Source organism: Haematobia irritans, chromosome 5 (assembly GCF_050003625.1).
Source record: "Haematobia irritans isolate KBUSLIRL chromosome 5, ASM5000362v1, whole genome shotgun sequence".
Classification (NCBI taxonomy): Eukaryota; Metazoa; Arthropoda; class Insecta; order Diptera; family Muscidae; genus Haematobia; species Haematobia irritans.
In genome coordinates, this window is record NC_134401.1 from 58,389,162 (window position 1) to 58,399,234 (window position 10,073).

The window sequence follows — 10,073 nt, forward strand, 5'->3', positions numbered from 1 at the left end:
TGCGGCAGTATTGCTATCTGATCTATCCTTCATCTCGACCTCCATTTCTCTTGTTCACTCTCTATGAACATTATTGCTGAATACGAGGGACGTATCTTGCTTGTCAACACAAATGTTGCAATTCATTGACAGTGGAGCTCTGTCGTTTTCCCCACAATGTTGCAGTTGTTTTCTTTGTTTCATCACAAATGCCCATACCCACCGACCCCCACGAAATTTCTAGGCAATGTTTGACAACGTCATCATTATTGAATCGCCAAATTCAATAGAGCTGTTTGATGGTAGCATTGAATCCAATCCACTATGGGCTATGATGGAATCAAGGCTCGACAAATCCTTCATCCTCATCATAACCATATTCTAATGGTTTTTTGATATGCCCTTTGCCTATCGTTTTCCTCCCCATGCACTACTACACATGTATTGCCCATTCTTGGCATATCTCGGAATCAATTCGTCAGACAGACTTGTAACAAATGTTGCTGCTGGAAAATAAATTATCTTTGAGCTGACTGACATACGCCCAGTTTTATTGATGAGACATTGAGCGGAGATGCAGCATCAACGAATTTGCAGAAAAACATTAACAACGCGGTTTTAAGCAAAATATTAATCTTTTGTTTAAATTATTTTTAAAATTTGCATTTCTAGTTATTCCAACAAATACAGAACATTTTTTATAAAGGTAAGATAATCTTAAGCAAGTGATATTCCTACAAACCGAAATTTTTCATATGAATGCGTTTTCCATAGTTTTTGTGAATAATCGATATTGGTTTGGTGCGACCGGATGATGGTCCTCAACGACCGTTTTTAATTCACACTGGTCGGTGGGACTTTCGTCCGTTTGTAACGCCATGTCTCAACAAGAATAAAAGAGAATATTAAGTGTCTCATCCAATAATGTGTTCTAGTGTTGTGAAATAAGATATATAGTTTAATATCCTTAATGTGAAACGTTTAAGTTAACTAGAAATTCGAAATTTGTATCGTGAAAGTATGATCTACTTCTCCCGAAATATGGACATCCAAAGTTTAACATCCACTTTGTAAATATTAATCTAGTCGTATTTTATTACAAATTAAGGGACATTCTTGTAATTTATTTGAGTACGTGGTTTCCCAAGAGTTGCAATCTGCCAACTGACAGCTCTATCGTAAAGTTTGACATTTGTGAGATTCTACGTACTCAGAACGTTCTGATATAAATTCAATGGGATTTGGTGAAGGACGTCCAAATTAAGTTCGAGAACAACAACTGATTTTAGACGACCTTCACTAAACCATTAATACCGTGCGTCAACTGATATGTGACTCATGCGACTAATCGTGAGAGACAATCTTAGGCATTAGTGGGATCAACATACATTCAATATTGCATGAACAGTTGACCGTCAAAAAATTTGTTCCCGTTGGATCCCACATAATTTTTCAAAGCCTCAATAAAACGTCATGTCTATTGATCGAAAGAAATGCTTCAAAAATACGTTCGCGATGCTTCAAAACACGTTTCTGACATCGTGATGAATCGTGGATTTACGCGTGTGAACCCGAAAATTAACAGACTGTATGGGTGTTTCAAGATTAGTTAAATCCAACCTTTTTTTCGGAAAAACTGGACATGTCTCACAGTGCTTCGACTCCATATAACGAATGGACAAAAATAGAAGGATGCGTCGAAGGAAAACGAAACAAAGGGATCAAAAATATTTCATACACTCAAAAAACGAGAACCCTATGTTTTACTAAAGGCAATTTAACTTTATTTTAGTTCATGGAGAATGTTTACTCTAATAATTTTTTGTGTATGTTAGTTAAATGAAATAAAAGACAGGGAAAATTATACACAACTAAAGTATAAAGATGTACCAAATTCTTACTTCTCACAAAATAGTGGGCGTGATGTCAGCACTGTTTAGTTAAAGTTTTCAAAAAATAATCTAAATTTTCTAAAATTAAAAAAAAAATTGTTCATCCTAGTGGGTTCGCTGTTTTTTCAGTGAAGATAGTGAGATAACGCAAATATCAAAATGTCCTTTTGACTCATTTTGTTACATAAATTCGTTTTACATTTGTTGTTAGTTTTTAATTAAAAAAATAACATTTTGCTAGTAACGTTATTTTTGCAAAAGTTCATAAAATTCAATTTTTTTCCTTTTTGTCCATCTTGGTGGTATTTTGAGGACGTGCAACAAAAAATTATATCTCTTAATTTCCTTTCTGTTTTGATTTTGTTTTATATTTATTGTTAGTTCTATTCAAGAAATAAAATTTCCCTACACTCAAAAAAAAGTGAACTCACTATTTCACTAAAGCCAATTTAACTATATTTTAGTTCATGAAATTATTATATTTGGAGAAAGTTTCATTTACTCTAATAATTTTTTGCGTACGTTAGTTAAATGAACTAAAAGACGGGAAAAAATTATACACAAATAAAGTAAAAAATTTTACTAAATTCGTACTTCTCACAAAATAGTTCATTATTTCTTTAAATTTGTAACTTTTACTACAACAGCGTCCATCATGAACCTCGTATGTCAATAAAGACATTCTTGCAATTTTGAACTCCAATTTTTTCCTTCAAACTACAAAATTTTCTTTAAAAAGTGAAAAAAATTATTTATGTCTAATAAATTTTCTTGAATTTGTCGAAAAATATTTACTTATTTCTGTGATATCGGCGTAATGCCAGCGCTTGTAATACTGTTTAGTTAAAAATTTCTAAATCTATTCAAAATTTTCTAAAATTAATCAAAAGTTTTCTTCCTGGTGGGTTCACTGTTTTTTTTCAGTGTAATTTGGTAACGGTAGTTTTGAAAATTATATTTTTTCCTTCTCGTCCAAGATTATTATAAAATTCTTGAAATTTGAACTAACTTCTATACCCAGCAAACAAAAGCGTCGCCAAAAAAGTAATAAAAATGTTCTTTTTAGATCCAGAAGTGGTGCAAAATTGACGCAGACTTGTCATAGTACGGAAGTCCTCCATTTCAACAGCCGGTGCACCGAATTTAGATCACTCCTTTAGGTGTGATCCGAATTGAATGTTTTGGATGTAAATTAAAAAAATTCTGCGATATTTTGTCAAATAAATAATTTTTATAATTTTTAATGGATTCTAAGGCTTGTTGGAAACGCTTGACCTCAAATATTTTTAAAAATTCACAATTTTTTCAGATTTGATTTAGCATTTTTTTCGAGAAAATTTAAATAATTTGTACCATTTTATGAATTCTTAAACTGTTTTTAAACAATTTGAAGCAAAAAAATTTAAATTACCCATTAACAAGTGAGTAAAGTAGAAAGTCGGGCGGAGCCGACTATATCATACCCTAAACCACCATTACAGAATTAGTAATTAAAAGCATTTGAGGGGTAACATATAGGTCTGGCAGATAAACCGCAGTTGCATATTTAAGAAAATTAAGGGGTACATGTCTATGGGTGCTTTGTGTCAATCTGACTATAGCTCATAGTAAATGTTGCCAGGGAAAATGTTCGGTTTACCCTACAGGGACAGAAAAGTTCCCTACTTTCCCATACATTCGCAAACAATTTTCCCTACTATATTTTTCGTTAAATTTAAAAAATTTTACAAAACAAAAATGGTTCTAAGTACTTTATTATCTTAAAACATGAATATGCAACGTATATAAATTAGAATATAAATTTGTATTACCACCACGGTTGCCACAGTTGGTAGAATTCTACCCAAAATAGTAATGTTTTTTGTTAAATCTCTATAAAAATAAAATTTTGTAAAAAGTTTCTATAAACAAATTTTTGTGAGAAATAAAATTTTGAGAAAAAATTCCACAGAAATAAAATTTTGAGAAAATTGTTTATAGAAATAATATTAAAAAAAAAAGTCTATAGAAATACAATTTTGACAAAATGTTCTATAGAAATAAAATGTTGACAAAATTTTCTACAGGAATAAAGTTTACCACACATTGTTAAAGATCAAGCCTTGCCGGCTTCTAATTTCCTTCTCTAGAGCCACCAAAATGTAAAAATTATTACAAGTTGTGTTGAGTGAAAATGTCCTACATTGTGGCCCTACGTCCCTACAAGACGCTAAATATTAGAAAAACCCTACATATAGGTAATTTCCCCTACTTCTAGCAACACTGGCTGTGTTGATATTGCACCTACGGAGTTAGTTGCCACTAATATTGAGCCCATTATTAAAAAAAAAGAAAACCGTTAAATTAGTGTGGGTAATAAATACAAATTTGTAAAAATCGAGCAATATTCTTATGTAAGAGCTACAAGTACGTATAAGTACGATCGGCTAGCACCTCAACATTTGAAATTTGAGTAACATTGGTTAATGAATAAGAGTACTATGGCCAAATTTGGGAAAATCGAGCTGCATATATATGGAAACTTTATCTAAATCTGAACCAATTTGCATAATATTTTGCGGGTTTGATTAATACCACAAAAGGTTACCTTGTGCAAGATTTGAGTAAGATCAGTTAAGAAATGAGGCCTGTACATAAGGTTATTAGGGGCGAATTTTGTCAAAATCGGCTGATACATATATGGGAGCTATATCTACATCTGAACCGATTTCGATGAAATTTTGCACATATAGTTAGTACTATAGAGGACTGGATCTAGCCAACTTTTAGTAAGATCGGTTAATAAATAAGGGTTCTATGACCAAATTTGGGAAAATCGGGCTATACATATATATGGGAGCTATATCTAAATCTGAACCGATTTCGATGGTTTTTTGCACATATAGTTAGTGCTACAGAAGATTATATTAAGCCAAATTTGGGTAAGATCGGTTGATAAATAAGGGTTCTATGGCCAAATTTGGGAAAATCGGGCTATACATATATATGGGAGCTATATCTAAATCTGAACCGATTTCGATGATTTTTTGCACATATAGTTAGTGCTATGGAAGATTATATTTAGCCAACTTGGAGTAAGATCGATTTGTGAAAATCGGGCGATACATATATATGAGAGCTATATCTAAATCTGAACCGATTTGGATGAAATTTTGCAGACATGAAAGGCGATTGAAAATATTACCTTTTGCCGAATTTGGTGACGATCCGTTTGAAAAAACGCCCAACGTGACCCCATTTGTCGAAATCGGGCGATACATATATATGGGAGCTATATCTAAATTTGATCCAATTTCTTCCAAATTCAATAGCGTCCGTCCTTGTGCCTAAAAAACTCCCTGTACCAAATTTCATCAAAATCGGTTAATAATTGCGACCGGAATCCTGTGAACAACAAATACATGGACATACCCATATGACCACAGAGGCCAAAATTTTACTCCGATTTACATGAAGTATCGTACAGGGAATAGAACTAACATTCTTATTATGTATGCCAATTTTTCTGACATCGGTTCAGATTTATATATAGCTCCCATATAAATATTTCGCTCGATTTAGATTCATATGACCACGGAGACCAAAGATGCACTCAGAATATTTTGAAATTGTGCACAGACAGAAAATTAACATTTTAGCAAAGTGTGCCAAAGTTAGTAAAAATCGACTTAGAATGAGACAAAGTCCCTATATATATATATGTTCTACCGTTTGTGGCCAATATGGCAAAAATACACACATTTTCATGTTAAAGTCGCCACTGCCAAGTCGAAATTTGCAAAACATTACTCAAATTTGCCCATACTTCTAATACATATCTATCGACCGATAAATCATAATTGCACTTTTGCAAAATTGCATAAATATGGTTTAGATTTAAATATTTCCCTTTTTTAATTAACATTGAGCTCCGTTCAGTTTTGCCAGGTTGGGAGTTTTCCTCAAAAATTTGTTTTTTTTTTCAAGATTGGTGGCATTTTTACACTAAAAAAAAGCATGTCCGGTTCCAAAGATTTTGTCTTTACTTTAAAAATTTTGGTATTGATTCCGAGCCAAAGAAGCGGAGAATTCAGGTAAGGATACCTTTAAGACAAAATTCTCTTTTAAATTTGGTTTTTGTGTACTTGACTCTACGAAGCAAATTTTCGCTTTTTTTCTTCATATGCTAACAAAGTCCGTTAAAAACAAGTTGACGACAACTTAATTTACCAAATTCAGACACGACTTCCAGTAGAAATTATGATATGTTTCAATTAAAAAACGTCTATAAAATAAAGTGTTGAAAAACATGTCCTATTTTTTAATGATTTTATGCTTTGTAGTCAAGATGCAAAAAGACTACAAATTTAAAGACAATTTCATTAATTTTAATGAATTTTTATGAATTATTAAAGTCAAGTTGACCTTAGCCCAAAAAATTTTTCTTTCATGTTATGATACCCATTTTTTTCAGTGTAGGGATAAGATTTATTTTAGGGGGTTTCTAGCGGTAAAAAATATCGTATACCTTATAAAGTAAAACAATTCTCAACCAAATTCGGGACAATATTTGCATGAATTTTGAGAACAAAGACGTGGAAGGTTAACACCAGGGCTGTGGAGTCGGAGTCTGAGTCTGAAGATTTTGCCGGAGTCGGAGCCGGAGTCGTAGAAATTTTACTCCACTCCGACTCCGGCAAAACAAACTTGAAAAACACTTCCTATCAGGCCAATCAAAGTGTATTCATATGGGTGAAATTGCACGGTGATATAAAAAGTAGGTTTTACTAGAATATGGGCCGAATTTATCAATTGTATTGTCCATTTTTAACACATTAAAATACCGATTTTTGACCATATATGTACTCTTGATAAAGTTACAATTTTAAGGCAATATATCAGTAGAACCTAACGTTCTAAATTTTTTGGCAGGCATGTCGAGTTCAAAGAGGGGTCATACCGGACAATTTTGTGATATAGCACCTACATATAAACCCATCTTCCGATTTGTTTTCAGAAGTTTTTCCCAATGTAAAATTTTCATAAGATTTGTCAGAAATTTTGAATTTAGAGTTATTTGAGATCGTTATTGTTGTTTTTGATCTCAGCTTAAAACCATGCATTGACTAAACTACAAGTGTAGCTTAACCAACAGAGGAAAAGTATGCTTGTCAAATTTATTTGGGCAAAGCCCTATAGACCCACTACCGAGTTCTCGTTTAGAAGCAACCTTTCAAGAAAATTGGAATTGGAAGTAGTTATTCCTCTCCGACTAGATATGTTAAAGGAGCTGTTAAAAAAGAGACGCCCCTTTCCCGGATCCCAGATCTCATTTATCGCATTTTCTTTATTTTTTGCGATATGTTAATAAAGATATTTACTTACAAATAAATGCTGAAAATGTTGTTTTAATTCCACAAAAAAACTTTATGCCAAAAATGGAAAATCCTATATTTGAAGCGATTTAATCTTAAATCTAAAGATTCGATATATCAGTGAATTTAAAGACGATTTCTTTAAGTAAAAAATGTTGCTCTTTACTTTAAGAAATTTCCTTAGTTCAAAGAGAAATTTCCTTAGTTCAAAGACATTCAACTTTAACAGAGGGATGCAATTTTGCAAGATTCGTTCCTTAAATTCAATGAAAAAAATACTAAAAATTAAATACTTAAAATTTAATCTTTCATATTAGGTCAATATTTTTTCAGTATACTGTTCACAGTTATATCCCAGCACAAAAAGGCACAACTTTAAAAGCACTTCCAGAAGATGCACTCCAAATGATGTTCTTTATTTTAACTACCAAGGAAGTTCTTTTAATTCAATTTTTTATAACTTGAAACACTTTTAATGGGTAATTTTAACTTTTTTATACCCTCCATCATAGGATGGGGGTATATTAACTTTGTCATTCCGTTTGTAACACATCGAAATATTGCTCTAAGACCCCATAAAGTATATATATTCTGGGTCGTGGTGAAATTCTGAGTCGATCTAAGCATGTCCGTCCGTCCGTCCGTCCGTCTGTTGAAATAACGCTAACTTCCGAACGAAACAAGCTATCGACTTGTAACTTGGCACAAGTACTTGTTATCGATGTAGGTCGGATGGTATTGAAAATGGGCCATATCGGTCCACTTTTACGTATAGCCCCCATATAAAGGGACCCTCAGATTTGGCTTGTGGAGCCTCTAACAGAAGCATATTTCATCCGATCCGGCTGAAATTTGGTATCTGGTGTTGGTATATGATCTCCAACAACCATGCAAAAATTGGTCCATATCGGTTCATAATTATATATAGCCCCCATATAAACCGATCCCCAGATTTGGCTTGTGGAGCCTCTAACAGAAGCATATTTCATCCGATCCGGCTGAAATTTGGTATATGGTGTTGGTATATGGTCTCTAACAACCATGCAAAAATTGGTTCACATCGGTCCATAATTATATATAGCCCCCATATAAACCGATCCCCAGATTTGGCTTGCGGAGCCTAAAAGAGAAGCATATTTCATCCGATCCGGCTGAAATTTGGTACATGGAGTTGGTATATGGTCTCTAACAACCGTGCAAAAATTGGTCCACATCGGTCCATAATTATATATAGCCCCCATATAAACCGATCCCCAGATTTGGCTTGTGGAGCCTCTAACAGAAGCATATTTCATCCGATCCGGCTGAAATTTGGTATATGGTCTCTAACAACCATGTAAAAATTGGTTCACATCGGTCCATAATTAAATAGCCCCCATATAAACCGATCCCCAGATTTGGCTTGCGGAGCCTAAAAGAAAAGCAAATTTCATCCGATCCGGCTGAAATTTGGTACATGGTGCTGGTATATGGTCTCTAACAACCATGCAAAAATTGGTTCCCATCGGTCCATAATTATATATAGCCCCATATAAACCGATCCCCAGATTTGGCTTGCGGAGCCTCAAAGAGAAGAAAATTTCATCCGATCCGGCTGAAATTTGGTACATGATGTTGGTGTATGGTCTCTAACAACCATGCAAAAATTGGTCCTTATCGGTTCTTAATTATATATAGCCCCCATATAAACCGATCCCCACATTTGGCTAGTGGAGCCTCTAAGAGAAGCATATTTCATCCGATCCGGCTGAAATTTGGTACATGGTGTTGGTATATGGTCTCTAACAATCATGCAAAAATTGGTCCACATCGGTCCATAATTATATATAGACCCCATATAAACCGATCCCCAGATTTGGCTTGCGAAGCCTCAAAGAGAAGCAAATTTCATCCAATACGGTTGTAATTTGGAACAGGGTCCATATCGGTCCATAATTATATATAGCCCCCATATAAAACGTTCTCCAGATTTGACCTCCGGAGCCTCTTGGAGGAGCAAAATTCATCCGATCCGGTTCAAAGTAGGAACGTGGTGTTAGTATATGGTCGCTAACAGCCATACCAAAATTGGTCCAATCACACAAAAATTGGTCCATATCGGTTCATAATCATAGTTGCCACTCGAGCCAAAAATAATCGACCAAGATTTTATTTCTATAGAAAATTTTGTCAAAAGTTTATTTCTATAGAAAATTTTGTTAAAATTTTATTTCTGGAGAAATTTTTGTCAAAATTTTCTTTCTATAGAAAATTTTGTCAAAATTTTTATTTCTAAAAAAATTTCTAATAAAATTTTGTGAAAATTTTATTTCCATAGAAAATTTTTTAATATTTTCTTTCTGTAGAAAATTTTGTCAAAATTTTATGTCTACTTTGTCAAACTGAATTATATACGTATTGGATCGACCTTTTTTGATTTAATATATACCACGTATTGACATACAATTTAGAAGATGGTGTTAGGAGGTTTTAAGATACCTTGCCATCGGCAAGCGTTACCGCAACTTAAGTAATTCGATTGTGGATGGCAGTGTTTAGAAGAAGTTTCTACGCAATCCATGATGGAGGGTACATAAGCTTCGGCCTGGCCGAACTTACGGCCGTATATACTTGTTTTTGTTTCAAATAGGTTAAAAACAGAGTAAGAATTCATAAAATGTTACAAATCATTTAAATTTTGTCGAAAAAAATGCTAAATCCAATCTAAAAATATTGTGAATTTTTGAAAATATTTGAGGTCAAACGTTTCCGACAAGCGTTAGAATCGATTAAAAATTATAAAAAATTATAAAAATTATTTATTTGACAAAATATCACAGAACAGAAAAGAACATTTTCACTGCTTTTT